The sequence below is a fragment of the Myotis nattereri genome (assembly GCF_964212035.1).
Source record: "Myotis nattereri genome assembly, chromosome: 14".
In the NCBI taxonomy this organism is placed as follows: domain Eukaryota; kingdom Metazoa; phylum Chordata; class Mammalia; order Chiroptera; family Vespertilionidae; genus Myotis; species Myotis nattereri.
Genome location: NC_138089.1, coordinates 29,423,384 through 29,446,700, shown reverse-complemented (window position 1 = coordinate 29,446,700; position 23,317 = coordinate 29,423,384). Strand labels below are relative to the sequence as shown.

The 23,317-nt window shown below is 41.8% G+C and overlaps 1 protein-coding gene and 1 pseudogene across 11 annotated transcripts in view; one reads left to right on the top strand and one right to left on the bottom strand.

The window, feature by feature from the left end:
- TFDP2 (transcription factor Dp-2) overlaps positions 1 to 23,317 on the bottom strand; it is a 120,317-nt gene that overhangs the window by 93,596 nt on the left and 3,404 nt on the right. For 2 of the 10 annotated variants that reach the window (XM_081106113.1, XM_081106117.1), the window contains exon 2: positions 9,177 to 9,245. The exons of 7 other annotated variants lie outside the window; for them this stretch is intronic. The gene's annotated coding sequence lies outside the window, so the exon portion shown is untranslated. Of the gene's footprint in view, positions 1 to 4,308; positions 4,339 to 9,176; positions 9,246 to 23,317 lie in introns of all 10 variants that reach the window. One more of the 10 variants, XM_081106116.1, reaches the window with a different exon arrangement.
- LOC308529794 (protein Hikeshi-like) lies at positions 7,773 to 8,332 on the top strand (annotated as a pseudogene). The gene has a single exon. The product of its transcript is annotated as a protein Hikeshi-like (transcript).

Below are 23,317 nucleotides of genomic sequence, written 5' to 3'. Positions count from 1 at the left end.
AACATTCCCAAATTAAAAATTGGGAGTTCAGCCGAGGCCGGTTTGGCTCAGTGGATGGAGCGTTGGCCTGCGGACTGGGGGGGTCCCGGGTTCGATTCCGGTCCAGGGCATGTGCCTTGGTTGTGGGCGCATCCCCGGTGGGGGGTGTGCAGGAGGCAGCTGATCGATGTTTCTCTCTCATCGATGTTTCTAACTCTCTGTCTCTCTCCCTTCCTCTCTGTAAAAAATCAATAAAATATATTTAAAAACAAACAAACAAACAAAAAAAACCTGTAAACTTATTTTTGCCCCACCCTATATAAAGGAGTGATGCAGTTAGAAAAGCCCCAATTTGTGGTTTTCTATAAAGGATCAGGCAAGAATCATTGATAAATACTAAAACGAGCCAATGAGAATTGGTGAGAAATATATTTACATACTTTTGAAATATCTCCCCACAAAATACACACTAATTCAAATTTTACAGTAAAAAAACCTGATACACACCATTTTAGCCCAAGTGATCAAAGCTACCAAATGACCACTAACAATGAGACAAACCAACATTTGCATCTCCTCAAGTGGACTAAGATGGATATAATTTCTGAGGTTTCCCACCCAAAATGCATAATCTAAATCTAATTAAGGAAATAGAAAAATTAAAATGGAGAAACATTCTGTAAAAGAATGGACTGAATTCTTGTAAAATACTGGTGTCACTAGAAACAAAAGAAGCCTGAGAAACATTCCCAAATTAAAAATTGGGAGTTCAGCCGAGGCCGGTTTGGCTCAGTGGATGGAGCGTTGGCCTGCGGACTGGGGGGGTCCCGGGTTCGATTCCGGTCCAGGGCATGTGCCTTGGTTGTGGGCGCATCCCCGGTGGGGGGTGTGCAGGAGGCAGCTGATCGATGTTTCTCTCTCATCGATGTTTCTGACTCTCTATCTCTCTCCCTTCCTCTCTGTAGAAAAATCAATAAAATATATTTAAAAAAAAAAATTGGGAGTTCAAAGGAAGAAGGGCAAGAACTAATGAAATAGGAAAAAAGTCAAAATAACAACTAGTTTTAAGTGCCTTGCTTCAAGTACAGACCTAATAAGTAAAGTAGCATTGTTAGCGGAGGGGAAAGTGCATGGATTTTTTTTTTTTTTTAATCTAGGCTCAGTCTCAGCTCTGAAACTTAGCTGTGTGACCCTGACCAAGTGACTTAACCTCTTTGAGCTTCAGTAACCTCATCTGAAAAATAGACATACTGAGTTTTTTAGGGTTATGTTAGGAGTAAATTAGATACAGTCGAAGTGAAAATCATCAAATCCACCAAGGCAATGTGCCAAATGCCCTCCAATTTATACATACTAGTAAACACTGAATACCCCTAACCACAAAAAATTTCAATTTAAATATATTGAAGATTACCTTATTACTGACTGAAACGTAGTTATCACAAAAATCACTAAGGTCTTTCCCATCCAAAGGACCTGTTAAATTTTAGAAACCTGCCAGATCTGTCTAAGGCAGACACTGTTGCCTACCAATATCATTTTCCTCTTCTTCCTTAGAAGCTGAAGGTGGCCATGTGTTCAATTAAAAACACTACACTCTCAGTTTCCCTCTCAGACAGGCTGACCATACAATGCAATTCTGACTAATTCTGGCCAATCTACATAAATAAAAGTCTAAGCAACCATTACAACCGAAAGACCGCTGGTAGCTATGATGTGCCCTGACCACCAGGGGGCAGATGCTCAACACAGGAGCTGCCCCCTGGTGGTCAGTGCATTCCCACTGCCAACCTCCTGCAGTTGGCCAACCTCCTGTGGTCCCTCCCCGCAGCCGGCTGGCCCTGGCCCTAATTGGCCCTGATCGGGACTGGGCGAGATGGCCCTGATCGCCAGCCAGGCCGAGGGACCCTACCCATGCATGAATTTGTGCACCGGGCCTCTAGTCTATATAATAAAAGCCCAGTGACCATTACGGCGGAACGACTGAAACAACCAGCCAATATGACACGCCAGCCGCATGGGGCCATCACCAGCGCCACTGCTGAGCCCGAAGGCCCCAGGGCCAGTTGCACGGCCGTAGCCAAGGTGCTGATAAAGAACAATGCGAAGGTGGCCAGTGTGAGCATGCAGCTTGAGATGAAGGCTCTGTGGGATGAATTCAATCAGCTGGGCACCAAGATGATCGTCACCAAGACTGGCAGGTCAGGGAGCCCCTCTCCCCGCTGCAACCCTCCCCACGTGGCACCAGTCTCGGGCAGCGGGTTTCGACCCGATCCATACGAGCGAGACTGAGAAGCGGGGTGGGGGGCACAGCCCGGCCACCTGCAGGTCCTTCTTGGCACGAGCCAGCTCCTTCGCTCTCCAAGTCTTGGCTCTAGCAACAGCCGCCTGGCACGCCGGGCCGGAGGGTACTGCTTGGAAGGCCAGGAAGGCGGCGGAGAGAAACCCTGTGGACCTGTCGTCCAACCAGCAGCCCAGGACCCGGTGCCAGAAACAGACTGTCTCAGAGCACACTGAGCTTGAGGGCAAGGCCTTGCCACCAGCCAGTTCCTGGTGGATCCCACCTCAAAGGAAACTCGGTCTTTAGTTCCTTCGTTCAGTCTATCCCAGCTAAAGAGGAGCAGCTGGGCACATTTTAGGGGAGAATTAAGACTCTAAAACAGTGTGTTCTGTTCCATGGAGATTGCTACCCAGTTGTCTTAGGCCTAAATTCCAGGTGATTGTGGGGCCTGACTCTGCCACTGGGGCCTGCGTCTTCCAATTGGCCTGTATTTGTTGTAAGAGCCCAAAGAGAAGAAGGGGAACAAGTTTTTTAATGCAATGGATTTGACCAACAGACAAAGGCGAGTGCCGAGCTGTGTCTAATGTACACAGAGACACCAGCTCTGAGTCCGCCTCGCTAAAGGGAGCTCAGGGCCTCTTTGCAGAGCCTTCTAGTAGTTTCTGTTTCCTTGCTGAGGCCGTCCTCCCTGGGAAGCTTGGGGCCCATGCTCAGCTCCAGCTCATTGATCTTCTCCAGGCCCCTCCCCCTGTGTTCCCCCCACAATCACCCCCCCCAATCAGGGGTGGGGCCCCTCCCCCCAGCTGGCCCAGCCCAATCAGCCCCAATCAGAGCAGGTGGCTGGACCCCACCTGTGCACAAATTCGTGCACCGGGCCTCTAGTCTATAACTATAAAAGCCTAAGCGACCAAACAATGGGTTGACCGGTCACTATGATGCACACTGACCACCAGAGGGCAGACGCTCAATGCAGGAGCTGCCCCCTGGTGGTCAGTGTGCTCCCACAGTGGGAGTGGCACTCAGTTGACCAATGGGCGCCAGACGCCAGCCTCACGGCTGGTGAGCACAGATGCGGCAGCACGAGCCTCTCCTGCCTCTGTTGCAGTGCTACCGAGTGGTGGCGGCAGCAGGCTAAGCGGTGCCTGGCCCGGTCTCGGGCTCCTCCCTGGCCGCCTGCTGCTTTGGGCACTACTACATCCTTTTGGGGATGTCGGACTGCTGGTTTCAGCTCGATCCCCACAGGCCATCAGGCCAAAACTGGCAATCCGACATCTCCTGAGGGGTCCCAGATTGTGAGCAGGCACAGGCCAGGCTGAGGGACCCCACTGGTGCATGAATCTGTGCACCGGGCCTCTAGTGAAATATAAGCGGACATTGTTGGGCTGGGCTACCAGATTTGACTTGTTTTTCCCTTCTCCCCCTTTCTTCATGTCCAGAGTATGGTTGTAATAGCATACAGTCCATGCATATGCTTCATTAGTATATTTAGTATTCATTTGTGTATTAAATTTCTTAAGGACTGTGTTATACAGTGGCACTGCGCTATTCTCCCAAATAAAAGATATTAAGAGTGTTACTATTTCAGCACACTATAGAGATTGGCTACCAATAAAAATACTGCTTTAGCCCTGGCTGGTAGTTCAGTGGTTAGAGCATTAGCCTGCACACCAAAGGGACACAGTCAAGGGCATGTACTTGGGTTACAGATTGGATATCAGAGCAGAGCAGATGTGGGAGACAACCAATCAATGTGTCTTTCACATTGATGCCTCTCTTTCTCTGTGTCTTCCTCTCTCCCTCTCTCTCTCTCTCTCTTTCTCTCCCTCATCCCCTCCCTTCCACTTTCTCTCAAAATCAATGGGGAAAAACTATCCTCAGGTGAGGATTAACAACAAAAAATACTGCTTTAGCCACATAATTTTGTTTAGTACTGTATTCCCTTTGTATCTTCTCTCCAGAGCTAGCACAGATTGGAACTTCTAAATGTTACCTAAAAGATAAATGTTTGAAAGAGAGCCAAAGTGCATGAATTTCTTGAGCAAATTTACCTTAATGTCTCTGTGCCTCAACTTTTTCATCTGCAAAATAGTAATAGTTTATCTACTTAATTAAATGAGTCAAGGTATGAAAAATAATTAGGATACTGACTACTACAAGGTTAGCACTTAACTCATGTTACGGGAAAAAAGCAATTCACTGATTTCTTGTGACAAATTAAGGTTTTTTCTGCTAAAATAAATAATACACAATTTACACATAGTGCAAGTGAAAAATACCACAACATAAATACAATTTAAAACAGGAAAAATTGTGGTTAAGAAAAACTTCTAAAAGTAACAAGATTAGGCAGTAACTTCATTAATTTATTTATTCATCCAGAAATCACTGAACATCCACTATGTGTAAGGCACTAAATCCAGGTACTGGAGATATCCTAGTAAATGAGAGAAATAGCATAAACCTTCAAATGTAATTTAAATTATATAAAGTTACAGTAAGATAAATGTTACAAAAGGAAATGGGATTGTGACAGATCTGCTTCATTTGATTACAAATACATAAGTATGCTATATTGGCTTTGAGTTAGAGCTTTTAACCTTTTAACTAAAATGTATACATTTCTAAGTATTTTTAAAGCTTTTGACTTTTACATTGTCTTTAAGCTACAAATTATTTGAAATGTATGACTTAAACAAAGTGTCTAGAAAGTAAATAAACATGGCATGGAATGTTTCAAGAAACTGCCATCTTTGGACAGCACCGGTAATTCTCAAAGATAAACTAATGCATTATGTTTTACCCAGACTCAACTATTGTACACTTCTTCCTGCCACCAAGTTTTCTGTTGGTTAAAAAAAATAAATCGGATTTCTTCTTCCACATTCATGAACACATTATGTCAAGCTCAAAAAGTCAATCTATGTGACCTCACCATCTGCCACGATCTCTTGTCAGTTTCAGACAATATAACTCCCACAGATGGTCTCAAAATGCAAGCCCTTTTCCTTTCCAACCACAATTTAATAGTTCTGGCCACAAAGACTTTTAAAATGGTATACCATTAATCAAAATACAACAAAGAAAAAAAGCAAAGTTATAAATACATTTGTAGAATTAACATCACTTGAATCAGAGTTTGTATACTTTCTAACACTGCTGTAAAAGACGCTACTAAAACTTTAATGTCAGCAAAGACAGTATATTTACGTGGAAGATATTAATTTTAAATACGAATTCATGTTTCAAAGTTTGGAAAATATACATATTTAGGCACTCTTTTAAGTGCTTCACATGTAGGATCTCACATAAACTGTTCCAGAACTCTATCAGGTAAATATACTATTTGCATTTTACAGATGACAAACGGAACTTTACAGTTGAAGTAATTTGCCCAGTTAACCAACTGTGTAAATGGCAATGTCAGAAGATCAACCGAAGAACTAGCAAAAAAAACACAAAGAAAACTAGCAGACATGTTCTACCTACTACACTAAATTACAAAATATATCTTACTTGAGATACAATAAATTTATCCTCAAAATATAGCAAAAAATGTAATTATTATAATAAACCCATATAAAAGAATATCTTACTATACCAAAAGAAGCCTTCAGAATTTCATATAGAACAAGTATACATCATTGGATCAGATTTTCACCCTTTTTAGTTCCTTCTTTTATTAATTTCAGTATTAAATTAAAATTTTCTTAGTAACTTCATTTCTTTTTATAGTTTCATAGGAGTCCTTTACATCATTATATCATAACTGGAGGCCTGGTGCATGACATTCGTGCATGAGGGTGGGGGGATGTCCCTCAGCCTGGCCTGCACCCTTTCGCAGTCCTGGAGCCCTTGAGGGATGTCCAACTGGCGGCCGAAGCCATCAGTCAGATATCCTTAGCGCTGCCACAGAGGCGGGCCGCTGCGCTCGCCAGCAGTCAGCCTGGCTTGTGGCTGAGCAGTGCTCCCCCTATGGGAGCACCCTGACCACCAGGGGGCAGCTCCTGGCTTGAGCGTCTGCCCCCCGGTGGTCAGTGTGTGTCATAGCAACCGGTTGTTCTGCCATTCAATCTATTTACATATTACCCTTTTATTATATAGGACTGATTGAACTAGTTCCTGGCTGATGAACACTTTATAGAATTCCTGTTTCTAAACAGTTGGCAGTAATCACATTTTAATGACTCAATCCTTCATATTTGATCTGGTCTCTGACTACCTCTCCAGGTCTGTGTTGAACCACTTTCCCATACCCTTCTCTGATCTAGTTCCATTGGCCTTTTGTCAGCTCCTCAAACACATGCTCCTCCTGCCTCAGGACCTCTGCACATGCTGTTCCCTTTGCCTGGAATTTTCACCAATGGTTACTTTCTCCTCCTTTGGATCTCCTCTCAAATAACACTTTTTCTGAGAGAACTGTTCCTCTCCCAATACCCAGACTAGGTCAGAGGTCTCTACTTAATGCGTTCCCCTACTTTCTCCTTTTTTAGTACACATCAGTTGTCATTACCTGTTTGTGTAATTATCAAAATGTGGTCTATCTCTGCCAACTAAAATGTAAGTACCTTGAGGGCAGGGAACCTACCTATTTTATCTTTATCCAGTGTCTGGCACATGGTTAGAACTCAAGTAATATCTATTTTTTGTTTTTAAAGAACTATTTAGTAAATTAATTATATAGTCAATGTTATATTTATTTTCACCCTTTAATAATGTATGATAATCCCACTTACTATGACTTGGCAACAGAAAATGAAAAGAAACATAAACATTTAACACATTCACACATGTGAAATATCACTAAGCTATATAGCTGAATTTTGAGTATCACTTTCCTATCATGAACAAAAAGTGTTTTAGAACTGCCCTGGCCGGTGTGGCTCAATTGGCTGGGTGTCAACCTGTGCACCAAAAGGTTGCTGGTTCGATTCCTGGTCAGGGCACATGCCCAGGTTGTGGGCTCAATCCCTGGTGGGGGATGTGCAGGAAGTAGTCGATCAATGTTTCTTTCTCTCCCTCTCCCTTTCTCTCTTTCTAAAAATCAATACAACTATATTTTTATATTTTATGGGGGAAATTTTTAATAGGGTAAACTTAATTTCGCTAATTTTAAGGTAAAATGAATAGTAAGCAAGAGTAAAATTTTAAAAACACTTTTACATACTAAAAGCTGAAACCACTGACATTTTACACTTAAAAAAAATAATTGCTTTCATATTCATTGCTCACTTATTTAAATTGAAAAAGAATTTTTCCAAACTCTACAATGATAAAAACTGGTTAATATTACAAGCAATTAATGACAACTTTTAACAGAGTCTTCTCCATAAGTGCAGTGAATAATGAATCATGTTGTCTGAGCACTGCTCACTTGTTGATTATTTAGTATTACTGCCTACTGCATGTCAAACCCTAGGCTGAGCATTGAAGACACAGCGAGAAACAGTAACAGTCCCCGCCTCCATGGAGTCTGCATACTCACTAAGAAAGCAGGCATTAGGCTGCCACCACCATGTTTGGCTGCTTAGTGAAGGGAAGCTGGTGCAAACAGCTGCACAGCAAATGGCAGACGATAAATTAGTTTTTTATTTGCCTGATTATGAAAGTATTAACCATGTTGTGGTTTTTATGCTGGGAACAATCCCATTTCCTGAGGGAATGGGAGGATCTCTCTACTTTGCCTATCCTAATTCAAATGAAATGCCAGTATGGCAACTCCTAGGATTTGTCACGAATGGGAAACCAAATGCCATCTTCAAAACGTCAGGTCTTAAAGCTGGAGAAGGAAGCCGGCACCCATTTGGAGCCATGAACATTGTCTGAACTTCATCTGTTGCTCAGATTGGAATTTCAGTGGAATCATTGGACAGTCTGGCTTAGCAGACTCCTGTAGGTAATGCTGCTGTATCCTCAGTTGACTCATTCACTCAATTCACACAAAAGATGTTGGACAACGGCTACAATTTTGCTTCATCATTTGCTATCTCTCAGGCCCATATGACACCAAGTCCCTCTGGAACGTTCATTCTAGCAAATATGGTTCTGAAATGGTATGAGAACTTTCAAAGATGACTACCATAGAACCCTCCCTTTTGGAAAACATAATTTGAATAAAATAATTTTTAATGGATTCTGAAATTTGTTATGTTTTGAAGATAAATGACTCCTTTTAAAACCATGAAGTCAAAAGGATCATGAAACCTATGTTTAAAAACTGCTTAGTGACTGTGTAACTTAATTAAAAATAAATAAAAGAAAAACATTGAAAAATGAAAATATGTTCCTCATTAATGAACTTTCCCCTTATGCTTTAAAAATTATTTGGAGGCGCCCTAACCGGTTTAGCTCAATGGATAGAGCGTCAGGGGGCCCAGGTTCGATTCCAGTCAAGGGCATGTACCGTGGTTGCAGGCACATCCTCAGTAGGGGGTGTGCAGGAGGCAGCTGATTGATGTTTCTCTCTCATCGATGTTTCTAACTCTCTATCCCTCTCCCTTCCTCTCTGTAAAAAAATCAATAAAATATATATTTAAAAAAATTATTTGGAGGCAAAACATTTTGTTTTGGCAATGATTCATTTTTTACTTAAAAAGAAAGCATTATCACAAACAAAAAAGATAAGGCTAGCATTAGACAATGAATTTCAAAATTAACTCTTAATGACAATTACTATATGTGCTACTACAGAGACAAAAAGATGCAAAAGAAGAATGTAACATAAGAGACTGGTATTCTGGTGGTTTTAGAGAAGATTTCTCAGAGGAAGTAAAGTTTGAGCTGAGCTCAACAAACAAATAAACAATGTAAACCACTGGCAAAGAGAATAGGGTACATCACAGCCAGAGGGAGCAGCCAGCACAGGATTGGGAAGAAAAGCACAAGGGAAATTCCAGGAACTAAAGGAAGATCTATGTACCTGAAAATGAAGGGCAAGAGGGAGGGCTTCTAAGAGATGAGGTTGGATGCCAGGTCAAGCAGGACATTACTTTAAAAAAAAAAAAATCAGATTAGTAGGAAGCCTTAGAAAGATTTTAAGTAAAAAGTTGAACATCTAAACTAGAGAGAGACTAAATTGTGTTCACCAGAGATTAAGTAAAAGTTATTTGCATCCTAATTCTTTAAAAAGCCAGCATTATCAGCCATCCTATCTAATAAAGAAGGAATATGCTAATTGACCCTCACACTGTCACAAAGATGGCAGCGCCCACAGCCAATAAGGAGGGAGTATGCTAACTGACTGCCCCGCCCTCAAAGATGGCAGCGCACACAGCCAATAAGGAGGGAATATGATAATTGACTGCCCCGCCCTCAAAGATGTTGGCGCCCACAGCCACAAGATGGCAGTACCCAGTCCCCTCAGTCCCTTGGGGAAGGCCTGACCACTCCGTGCGCCTGCCTCTGGAGTCCCCCAGTCCCCTCAGCGCCCCAGCCACCCAGGGCAGGCCCGAGGCTCAAGTAACCAGGGCCGCCAGAGGCTTATGCTGCCGGCAGTGGCAGCAGCAGAGGTGTGATGGGGGCGTCGCCTTCCCCTGATTGCCGGGTCACCTCCCACCCTTGAGGGCTCCTGGACTGTGAGAGGGGGCAGGCCGAGCTGAGGGACTACCGCCCTCCAGTGCATGAATTTTCATACACCAGGCCTCTAGTATTCTATAATTCTTTAGTAACTGAAATACTCATTAATTTCTCAACTATTATCAGGTAAGTTTATATTCACCATTTACCTAAAAAACAACCTTCACCCATTGCAACAACACTCAAAGCTCAGAAATAAGCAAAAAGAATATCCCCAGCTCCTAAATTAGCTTTCACAAAACCCATACACTAGTCAGTCACTTAAGACCTTAGGCCTTCCTTCATCTCACTGATTTTATTTAACACTAGTGGCCCAGTGCCCGGATCCGTGCACATTGAAAGGAAATTAATTAGGAGAAATATTTTAATATCACTATTCGCCCTTTCTCTATAATAGAAATGTCAATAAAAACAACCACATTCACAACTGACAATGACAGATCGAAATACTAGTACATGCATACAATTGGCACCAGCGAGAGCTTTATATGTATTGTGCATGTGTGAGTCAACATTTATTTTTAAATTGCCAGTGCAGCCCTAACCGGTTTGGCTCAATGGATAGAGCATCAGCCTGCAGACTCAAGGGTCCCAGGTTTGATTCCAGTCAAGGGCATGTACCTTGGTTGCGGGTACATACCCAGTGGGAGGTGTGCAGGAGGCAGCTGATTGATGTTTCTCTCTCATCGATGTTTCTAACTCTCTATCCCTCTCCCTTCCTCTCTGTAAAAAATCAATAAAATACTTTAAAAAAATCAATAAAATATATTTTTAAAAAATAAATTACCAGTGCACGTCATATGTACCGGCTGGTCGGTTGGACATATGGACATACGATAGGTCACTTAATCTTTTATATACATATATATATATATATATGTGTATATGTATATATATATGTGTATATATATACACACACATACACACACATACATATATATATATACACATACACACATACACACACACACACACACATATATAATAAATTCTTATTAAATTTACTTGATTTTCAGGAATGAAGCAAATTAAACTCAGTAGAAAGGGAATAAATGGTCCAGGCACAGATGAGTACATTGACAACTGTTAGTTTAATACTAAAGAAAATTAGGCACAGAATTATATTTCACCAAGTATATCCACAGAAATAGAATCCTTCCCTCATTCCCAGGCAAAACTGGATTAATGACATGTTCCTATACATGCTTCCACAATAAAACCTAAGGATACTTTTGTTTCAAACACTGTCATAGATTATAACATTTATTATTTGTTCTTAATTATTGAAAATAAAAGTCTAACAAAGAAAATTTATTTCTGCCCTGTCCAAAGAAGCAACATTAGAATCTAAGAGATTGTCCAAATTTAGAACAAAATCACACTTCAAGATCCTGCCAAAAACCTAACAAAAGGTTATTTCATCAAACAGTACAAGCCAAATTTTAAACCATTCATTCACTTATGCACAATGACAACATGGATTACATCATTTGCTGCACATATGCTCTTTAGCAAAATCTCATTTCCAGATCAACGTAGCTTTAGATTAGAAATACAAATGTTGAGATTTATCCTTACTTGATCTATCACAACAAGGATACATGAGTTTTTAAAATATCATTTGGGTGTTGATATAAATTTGCAGACAAAGTACTATACAATGAACTATGCAAGCATAAAATATTCAATTTATCCAAAAGTCCAAGAAGAGAAAAATGAAGACAATAAAAAAGAATTGTGAAAAAAATAGTGTAATTTCTAATTCTCATTTAGAATACCACCGTACTTATGTAAGTACATAACCTGTATTCAAATGAAAATGAAACAATTTTATAATCAGCATCATCATAAGAGCTATTTACTATGGTAATTCCTCAAATAACCTTATAGATATTATCTCCATTATACGGGAGGGAAAATTGAGTCAGAGAGTTTAAATAACTTGTCCAAGGTCATACATAAGCAAAATTTACAATCAAGTTTAAGTAAATGAGATGTTACTATCTATATACATGTTCCATACCATAAAAAGATCAGTTCCAATTTTGCTGTGGAATTCATTTACTAGTGGAAATTTATATTATTTATAAATGTTGGAGAATATAAATTATTTTATGTATACTTTAAAATTATCTTAAAAAGACTTCTGGCCCAGCTGGCATGGCTCAGTGGTTAAGCATTGACTTATGTGTACTTTACATCTTAAAAATTTTTCTTTAATAGAAAATAAAGTAGGGAATGAAAAAGAAAAAAAAAGTTTATGTGAAAAAATAAGCAAGAATAGCCATACAAATTCTGGAAACAGAGTTCGGATTAGCCCCTTACGATTATTAAAGTAAGTTATAAAGTTATAGTAATTAAAATATTACACTTGTTAAATGAAAAGGCATATAGCTTGATGGATAGAAAAACAAGTCCAAGAAGAGACCCAAATCCATAATATGTATCAAAGTTCAAATCAGTGGGTTATAATTGGTTTAGGTGGATTATTCAATAAGTAGTACTGAGAACTAGTAACCATCTGAAAAAAAAATTAACTGAGACCATAATTTACCCCTCATTCAAAATAAATTCCAAATGGACCAAAGAATTCAATGCAATTTTTTAGGTTACTAGAAAAAAACATGGGAGTCAGACTTTTTAATCTGTGTGTGTGGAAAACTTTTCTAAATATAAGTCCAAACCCAGAAGTCATCAAAGAAAAAAACTGATATGAGTATAATGTATATATAGATATAGAAGAAAACAACACAATGCAAGTCATAAGAAAAATCTACTGGAAAAAAGTATTTGTAACTCACATTCCCAGATAAAATTACAGAAACAGTTTTTAAAAAGCCAGAAGATGGCGATATTACTTCATTACAGCCTCATTGGTACCAACAACTAAGCCTGTCATCCTTTGTCAGTAAGGAACCCCTTTTTTCCTCTCTGTGTCTCTTGTTGCCCTTCTCCATTCCCTCCTGTATTTACCTATCCTTCCACTCTTCACTCGTGACATAAAACTGAAATAAATATTAGTGGCAAGGGAAGATAGAAGAAATCCTGAATTTATAAAAATATTTATAACAATACTATTTTTAAGTGAATATGACATAATTAAATGTAAGATAAGATTATCTTTGTTAAATATCCATTCTCTCCTAAAACTACACTAAAATGATGATAAAAAAGGATAAACTCATAAAAAACATATATAACATGAAAGGAGACAACAGCTGATGAGAGATCTTATATAATAAAAGTGTAATATGCAAGTCGACCAAACTGCAAAACTACTGACTGGCGGGGGGTGGGGTCGGCGAGCAGGCCAGCCAAGGCATGTGCCAGCAGGCAGAGGGAGGGGCGAGCAATCAGGGGACAGCAGTGACCAGCGGCCGCGAAGGGGCGATTGCGGGCGGGGGGGGGGGGGAGGCGCTGCTTGCCAGGCTGCCAGCACTGTCCTCTGATCAGCCTGCCCGGTTGCCTCCTGCAGAGGGAGGCCAGACTTTGGCTTAAGTCTGCTCCTGTGGGAAGCGGACCTAAGCTGTCAGTTGGACATCCCCTGAGGGCTCTCGGACTGCAAGAGGGTGTAGGCCAGGCTGAGGGACCCCCCCCCCCCAACCACACCGAGTGCACAAATTTTCATGCACCGGGCCTCTAGTATTAAATATAACACTTTGTTGGCTTTGTTAAACAGAACAAGCCAACCCCATGGATGTGAGGGCAGGTGAGGGTATGAAACCAGTAAGAAGCAAGCACAACAGAAAGGCTGAAGAATCTGAAGGTAGGGGTCAAAGTTGGGCTGAAAATAGGAATACTGGTTGAATGTTTGTAAGGAACAGTTTTCACCCAGAAGCCTTACCACGTATCCAAGAAACTGTCTCTCCTGAACCCTAGCGAGAGACAAGTGGTTTACTTTCTTAAGACACTAAACCAGATAGAATGTAGAAACCAGGTACACACAGGGGTTGTCTGTCATATCATAGCACACAGACTGTGAGAGGTATGTCCGACTGCCGGTTTAATAGGAATACTGGGGATCGGGCCTAAACTGGCAGTTGGACATCCCCCAAGGGGTCCCAGATTGGAGAGGGTGCAGGCTGGGCTGAGGGGACCCCCCATGAATGAATTTCATGCACTGGGCCTCTAGTGGTTATATAAAATGTTAACTAACATTAGGGGAAATGGGCTGAGAAATATCATTAAACTCTGCAACTTTTACAAATTTCCTATAAATCTAAAATTAGTTCAAAATAAAGTTTTTTTTAAAGAAGTGAAGCAATAATTATATCATTAAGAGTGATAACCGCCGAAACCGGTTTGGCTCAGCGGATAGAGCGTCGGCCTGCGGACTGAAGGGTCCCGGGTTCGATTCCGGTCAAGGGCATGTACCTGGGTTGCGGGCACATCCTCAGTGGGGAGTGTGCAGGAGGCGGCTGGTCGATGTTTCTCTCTCATCGATGTTTCTAACTCTCTATCTCTCTCCTTTCCTCTCTGTAAAAACTCAATAAAATTTAAAAAAAAAAAAAAAAAGAGTGATAACCATCAAAAGAACTGAAAGTAGATACTGTGAAAGGTGGTTTTACCAATTCATGCTGTTAGAAGTCAGAATAGTTCCCTTGGGAAAGAGGGATTCATAACTGGAAAGGGACACTAGGGTGCTAGTTACACAGATGCTATTTAGTTATTAAAATTTAAGTGCAATTTAAAAATATATATATTTTTATTTATTTCAAAGAGGAAGATAGAAACATCAATAATGAGAAAGAATCATTGATTGGCTGCCTCCTGCATGCCCCGCACTGGGGATTGAGCCCACAACTCAGGCATGTGCCCTTACCAGGAATTGAACCGTGACCTCCTAGTTCATAGGTCGAAGCTCAATCACTGAGCCATGCCAGCAGGGCTTTAAGTGCAATTTTTAAATCTGTCATCTATCCATAAAAATCATTTTTAAACATGGTTTTTCCTCTATAGAGTGAGACTAAAAATATGAGGAATGCTTTTATTCTAGAAAATTTTGAAATTGGTAACAGCCAAATATTAATACAATAATTGGTAACAGTTGAATGTTAGTACAAGAAATCAGAAAAGGCAAATTTGGGACCCTAAGCCCAGAAGAATCCAGAAAACACAAATGGCCTACTTTATTTCCTCGTCCTTAGCGCCTGATTTCCTATACTCCTCTTGAGGAAATGTGGGTTTGTGCAAGATAACCAAGCACTAAGACTGAGAGTAGGGAGTGTCTTTTTTTTTTTTTTAATATACATTTTATTGATTTTTTACAGGGAGGAAGGGAGAGAGATGGAAAGCCAGAAACATCGATGAGAGAGAAACATCGATCAGCTGCCTCCTGCACACCCCCCACTGGGGATGTCCCCGCAACCAAGGTACATGCCCTTGACCTGAATCGAACCTGGGACCCTTCAGTCCACAGGCCGACGCTCTATCCACTGAGCCAAACTGGCTAGGGCTAGGGAGTGTCTTAATGGGAATATCAAACACAGTAAAATTCACACACATTAAACACAAGAAAATGTAAATTGTCACAGCTTACAATATTTACATTGCACATAAAAAGTTTAGCAAAGCCTGGTTACTTACGATAGATGTAGATTAACCATGCAAAATTCATCAAAGTTGCTATTAGTTGCAACATGAAAAACAGCTTTGTAATATATCTAGTTATTCATTAGGAGGCTTAATAAACAACTAGATGGTGGGCTGAGAATTACTCTACCCTTGAGGTAGTTAAGATGATAAAAAAAATCAGAAAAAGTTTTACATAAATTAGTAAGTCAAATTAATATAATAGCTCTCTATTGTATTAAATGCAGTAGACTGCCATCTACTCCAGTTAAATTGTTTTTTTCCCAAGGTGAAATACTGGAGTGAATTTTACACAAATGGGAAGTATTAAATAAGTCAGAGACTTCTGCTACTAAGATAAGTAGGTAGATAGCCAGTTGAGCTCTGTTGAGCAGTTTGTCAGAATGCTTCCATATATACCTAGAGCTAAAGGTGAAGAAAAAAAAATCCTTTGTGCTATGTTTTCTACTTTAATAACAAGATCTGTACAATTATTATTTTTGAAGACACTTATTTTCTTGTTGTATATTCAACTTACCAGACATACCCACACCCTTGGTGATAACAGTATCATTAGCCACAACATCTTTGACTGAAATACATGGTGCTTCTGCTCTGTGACCAACAGATGGCACTATTATTTGCTTTTATATTTTCACTAGAGGCCCGGTGCATGAAAATTCATGCACTGGAGGGGCGGGGTTCCCTCAGCCCGGCCTGCCCCGTCTCACAGTTCGGGAGTCCTCAAGGGCGGGAGGCGATAAGGGGAAGGCGACGCCCCCATCACACCTCTGCTGCTGCCACTGCTGGCAATGCAAACCTCAGCTGGCCCTGGTTACCTAAGCCTCAGGTGACCCTGGGCAGCTGGGCAGCCCCATATGAGGTTTGCCTGTGCCTCGGGCATCAGCTAGGCAGCCCCATCCGAGGCTTGCCTGTGCCTCGGGCCGGCCCTGGGTGGCTGGAGAGCTGAGGGTGGGTCCAGCTGCACCGGGTGCCTGCCGCACCCCCAGCTGGGCTGAAAGGAATGGGGGACTCCTGTGGCAGGAGCAAGGAGCAAAGAGCCCTAAGGTGGGTCAGGCTGAACCACGGGCCTGCCACCCCTGGAGGGCTGAAAGGACTGGGGGACTCCAGCCGGGCTGGGGGACTGGGCGCCGCCATCTTGTGGCTATGGGCACTGCCATCTTTGTGATGGTGGGATGGTCAATTTGCATATTCTGACTTTATTAGATAGGATTCTTCTCGCTTTTTGGGAACACTTCTAGCCTTTTTCTCTTTCATCACAATTTTAAGATGTGACACAATTTCATTATAACTATATTTTGTTTTAGCCTACATATATTTAATTTTTGAATAAGTCAAAAGGACTTATAGCACATAATATAAGCCTGACAATAAAAGTAAAATACTTATGTTACAAAGAAGTTAGGTTAACATCTTGAGTATGTACGTGTTTCTATTCACAGTAAACCAATCAGTATATAATAGATTCACGCAGCTCATAATCATGATTTAACCAATGAACTGAAATACAACTGAATTTAAGATATCACATACATTACACAGAAATGGTCTATTTGTTCAGTTATGGTAAACAGTGACCCTAGTGAAAGGATGATCAATCTAAAATAATGGTTAATTTTCAAATCACTCATTTATATTTGAATGAATTCACAACACTCCAGATAAAACAGAAACTATACTAGAAAGAACCAACTAAGAAGAACCTCTAAAGATTTTTGGATTCTTGCATGAATGTTGAAGGCCTAAGACAATATGTTAGCCAGGCAATAGTGAGTGGCTAGCACTCAAGTCATACAGATTCACGTTTGAGTTCCAGCTCTGCCATTGCTGTCTTTATATAAAACAACTTGTGTCCTTATTTATAAAATGAGAAACCATAAATCCTTTCTAATATATATTTCATGGGTTACAGATCAGTCTTATAAACAGGATTACACTATCAATGAGCTGCTTATATAAAAGAATCCCTTATTTTCTTTTTTTTAATATATTTTATTGATTTTTTACAGAGAGGAAGGGAGAGAGACAGAGAGTTAGAAACATCGATCAGCTGCCTCCTGCACATCACCCACTGGGGATGTGCCCGCAACCCAGGTACATGCCCTTGACTGGAATCGAACCTGGGACCTTTCAGTCCACAGACCGACTGGTTTTGGCCTCTTATTTTCTTTATTTACTATGACCTCTCTCATCTTGGAATGCCTTTCTGTTATGGCGAAGAAGGGTTTTGTGTGTGGTGACCCCTTTCTAGAAAGTCTTTTCTTTAGCATTAGTTTCACATGCTTTAGATTACTGTTTCAGTTTCTTGAAATTTATTCTTCTTTTATGTCACTTATGTCCAGAGAGGAAATCCAATTGTCTTGAACTCTACCCAGAGTGTAGCTTTACCTTAGAAAACGAATAACTTGGAACAGACCTTTCTCAAAGTGGTAGCATCTGATAGTCCAGACCATCCCAAGAACACTACTGAATCTGACAATAAAAGAAAATCTGATTTGGGAAGAGGGAATACTTTTTTTAGTTCTTTTAGAGAGAGCTCATTAATTAAAACATTTAGCTGCTTTTACATTATAATTAACTAGTTTACTAATTGAGTTAGCAAGTCTTTGCTCAAATTTGCCAAGGTCCCTGGAAGAAGCTATTACCACCAACAGACCGAAAATCATTCTGATATTAATTAGAAAAGAATCCAACATCTGCTAACACCTAAATAAATATTGATACCCCCTAGTGGAAAGCATTTTCTAGGTTTAAAATAACTCACTAATAATACTGAACTATTTCAGTATTGAGTTTTTCTTTGATGATGTTTTTGCATTACTTGTTTCCACACTAATCCTGCTCAGAGTTGTCTTCCTGAATTCCAGCTTTAAAAAGCTGAAACTTGAAAGAAGCAGAACATCTCGACAGAAACCATGGGTTCTTATAGTTGAAATATCAACAGCTGCATCTATTCCAGGTATCTCTATGTTTCACTAAACATTTCACTTAAAAAAAAAAAAAAGACAAAAATCCCTGAATAATGATTAGCATTTTGGTACCTTTATTGAAATAATTCTCTTTGCCTTTTGCTTCTCCATTTTTACAATTTTGAAGTAAGCCTAATAAGTGATCTTAGTTGTCTGACATATCTGTCTGAAGTTTTTATTATAACAACACAAAGATTTTGAGAGATCAACTAGGCTCTTGTTTTTATTTTTCACATAAAAATCAAAGAATTCATATTGTAATTGAATTTCATTAGATAAGAATTTTAGCTGCCCTTATCTACCACTTTTTCAACCAAAATAATTCTCTTATGAAAATCTGTATTTGAAAAACTACTGACTTAAAAGCTTTTCAAGTAAGTTTTTCAAGATCAAAAACAGTCTTGGAAAACCTTTTCAAAATAATTTTTCTGACCACTATGGTTAATCTTCCACAAATTATTTTCTTTCAATATCTATGTTTAGTAATTATTTTTATAGCAACTGGGATATAGTACAATATCTTGAAGAGCATGAACTTAATGACAAAACTGTAGGCAGAATGTTAACATCAGCAGGTATTCTATTGCTTTTCATTTATGATGGAATTTTTCACAAAGCTTTTCATTCATCCTTAGAATGCCTGCACAGGTCATGCTCTCTATTATCTTTGAATACTGATTTGTTCAACTTAAAAAAACACATAATCACACCTGGCTGGTGTGGCTCAGTAGTTGAGCATCAACTTATGAGCCAGGAGGTCTCGGTTCGATTCCCGGACAGGGCACATGCCCGGGTTGTGGGCTCAACCCCCAGTAGGCGGAGTGCAGGAGGCGGCCAATCAATGATTCTCTCTCATCATTGATGTTTCTATCTCTCTCTCCCTCTCCCTTCCTCTCTGAAATCAATTTAAAAATATGTATAAAAAACTCATTTTACAGATGAGAAAACTGAGGCCCAAAAATGTTTACGTAATTTACTCAAGGTCATCTAACTCATAAACGCTAGAGCCAGGATTTAAACCCAGCAGGCTAGTCCCAGAATTAGTCTTAACCAGGGCATACTTTATGAATTAACAGTGCAATGTGGTTGCCAAAGAAGTGCTGACATAAGAACATCCAAATCGGTAGGGAATTTTTTTAAGAATTTACTTGAGCCAAACTGACAACATACGCTAGAGAACAAGATCTCAAATGCTTTGTAGAATAAGTTTGGCAGCTTCTTTTATGCATCTGAAATTAAGGAGGAAATGTAAGGAAAATTACATAGAGGTGGGAGAAGGCAAGGCAGGGATAGGATTATGGGATAGATTATGTGATTCCTGGAAGATTAGTATCCCTTTCGAGGGTAATTACTTCTGGTATTTCAAAGGTGTGTTAACCTATATGCACAACACCAAGACAGGGGTGGCTTAAAACCTTTCACTAAAGAAGTTATAGGTCTGGGGCATTACTATCTACCATGACCTGCCCAGTCAGGAATTTATGATCAGATCATTCTGTGAAGTTACTTTCCATATAACTTCTTTTTTCATTCATAGTAGCAAGTCTACTCTTAATCTTAAACTGCATGCTTTACATCAGGGAGGCCCTAGCCGGTTTGGCTCAGTGGATAGAGCGTCGGCCTGTGGACCAAAGGGTCCCGGATTCAATTCCAGGCAAGGGCACGTACCTTGGTGGCAGGCTCCTCAAGCCCTGGCAGGAGGCAACCAATCAATATGTTTCTCTCACATTGATGTTTCTCTCTGTCTTTCCCTCTCTCTTCCACTCTCCCTAAAAATCAATGGAAAAATATCCTTGGGTGAGGATTAACAAAAAAATTTTGTTTCAAATCAGGGAGGTAACTTATGGTCTCTATTGGTTAATATCTAATTTTGGGAACCACACTTTTAAGAAGAAAATGGATGAACTGAAATAAATCCATAAATAAGCCATTGTGAGGAGGCTCAAATCAAAACAAAAAAATCATTAGAAGTTAAAGACTGAGAAGCTTATGTCTAGAAATGATAAGAGCCAGTGGAATATAAGTATCCTATCTAATAAAAGAGAAACATGGTAATTAGTGTACGACAGCTACCCTTCCCACTGGCTAATCAGGGAAATATGCAAATTAACTGCCAGCCAAGATGCGGCCGGCAGCCAGGCAGCTTAAACTGAACATGAGGCTTGCTTGCTTCAGTGACGGAGGACTCCAACGTTCCCCGTCTGCCTTGCCGGCCTCTGAGCCTACAGTTTGAACACTGTAACAAATATAGAAGCTAGCCGAAACCAGTTTGGCTCAGTGGATAGAGCGTCGGCCTGCGGACTGAAAGGTCCTAGGTCAAGGGCATGTACCTGGGTTGCGGGCACATCCCCAGTAGGAGATGTGCAGGAGGCGGCTGATTGATGTTTCTCTCTCATCGATGTTTCTAACTATCTCTCTCCCTGCCTCTCTGTAAAAAATCAATAAAATATATTTTAAAAAAAATAAAAAAATAAAAAATAAAAAATAAAAAATACATATATAGAAGCTAAACAAAACCCCAGAAACCAGCTTTCAGCGAGCCGGGATCTCAGAGCTGGAGTTGATACAGAGTTTCAATTATAGAACCTAAACAAACTAGATACCTACCTTCAGCAGCTGAGGCCTCAGAGCTGGAGCCAAGCCTCAGAGCTAAAGCTGGCCCAGAATAAAAAAAAGAAAAAGATAAAAAGGAGCAGTTGGGAGCTTCAGTCACCCCCATCCTGAAAACAGCCCTCAGCCCCTCACCCAAACTGGCCAGGCACCCCAGTGAGGAACCCCACCCTGAAGGGTGTGTGACCAGCTGCAAACAGCCATCATCCCCTCATCCAGGCTGGCCAGGCACCCCAGTGGGGACCCCCACCCTGATCCAGGACACCCTTCAGGGCAAACCAGCCAGCCCCACCCATGCACCAGGCCTCTATTCTATATAGTAAAAGGGTAATATGCCTCCTGGCACCGGGATCAGTGGAGCTGCAAGGCCTCCCGGCACCGGGATCAGCATGACAGGGGGCAGCACCCAAACCCCCTGATCGCCCTGCGGCTCTGTGTGTGACAGGGGGCGGGGCCACAACCTCCCTATCCGCCCTGCTCTGTTCGTGACAGGGGAAGGCGCCCCAACCCCCTGATCGGCCCTGCTCTGTGCCTGACAGGGGGGAGCTCCCCAACCCCCTGATCGCCCTGCGGCTCTGTGTGTGACAGGGTGCGGCGCCCCAACCCCCCCACCCCACAGGCCCTACTCTGTGTGTGACAGGGTAGAGCCATAACCTCCCCATCGGCCCTGCCCTGAGTGTGACAGTGGCGGCGCCCCAACCCCCTGATCAGCCCTGCTCTGTGGGTGATAGAGGGCGGCACCCCAACCCCCTGATCTGTCCTGCTCTGTGCGTGACGGGGGGAGCTCTCCAACCCCCTGATGGGCCCTGCTCTGTGCGTGACAGGGGGCAGCGCCCCAACCCCCTGATTGGCCCTGCTCTGTGCGTGACAGGGGGTGGCGCCGCAACCTCCCCATCGACCCTGCCTTGAGTGTGACAGGCGGCAGTGCCCCAACCCCCCAATTGACCCTACCCTGAGTGTGACTGAGGGTGGCATCGCAACCTCCCGATCCACCCTGCTCTGTGCATGACAGGGGGCGGCGCCCCAACTCCCCAATCAGCCCTGCTCTGAGCCTGACCAGGGGCTGCACCTAAGGATTAGGCCTGCCCTCTGCCTCCCGGGAGCAGGCCTAAGCCAGCAGGTCATTATCTCCCAAGGGGTCCCAGACTGAGCGAGGGCACAGGCTGGGCTGAGGGACCCCCCTTACCCCCCTCCGAGTGCACAAATTTTTGTGCACTGGGCCTCTAGTCCTATATAATAAAAGGGTAATATGCAAATAGATTGAATGGCAGAACCAAACAACCAATCAAAGCGTAATATGTTAATGATATGCTAAGGCTGCTCAACCACTCGCTATGACGTGCACTGACCACCAGGGGGCAGATGCTGCAACTGGTAGGTTAGCTTGCTGCTGGGGTCTGGCTGATCAGGACTGAGCAAGATGGGCCGGACATGCCCTGGAGCCCTCTTGCGGTCCCTCCCTGACCCAATTGTGCACCCGTGGGGTCCGTCAGCCTGGCCTGAGCCCTCTCGAAATCCGGGACCCCTCAGGGGATGTCGGAGAGCCAGTTTCAGCCTGATCCCGCAGGCCACTCCCCTCGGGAGGGCGCCAGACGCAGGGCTCATGGCTGGCAAGCACTGCTGCGGCAGTGGGGCCAGGATGAGCAGGAGCAGCAGGTAGGAGCTGCAGGCGGCGTTGGACTGTGGGTTTCATCCTGATCCCTGCAGACCACCCAGAGGGACCCCACCCATGCACAAATTCATGCACCAGGCGTCTAGTCTTCAAATATTTGAAAATCCACATTCAGAAGAGAATACTAGAACCAGTGAAGATATAATTTCTAGCTCAGTAAAAGAAATAATTTTATAAAAGTCAGAGTTGTCCAAAACCTTCACCTTAGAAAGTATGAAACTATGAATCTTCTCTCCAGAAAAAAATATGCAAATGCATATAATTTTGCTTAAAATTTCCAAGGGTTCAAAAATCTACTTTTAAATCTACTCATACCACCTCTAGAGCCACGTACCCCAGATTAAAACGGAAAGGTCAAGGATAAAGAGGCAAGTATATTTAATAATCTTTAGCAACTAACTCACGAGTTCACTCCTGCCCACCTGGACATGTTTCACTTCTCTCACAGCCATGAGCTGTGAGACTTGAAACCAGGGGAGCAGTGGCAGTCACTCCCAAGCTTACCCCCTTGTCCTGTCTCCAGGAACCTGCATCCTGGTTTCTTTTTCTCTACCTAAATAAAACTTAGTTTCCCTCTCAATAAATAAATAAATAATCTTTAAAATTCATTATAACTTAAAAAGTCTATTATCTAAAACAGTG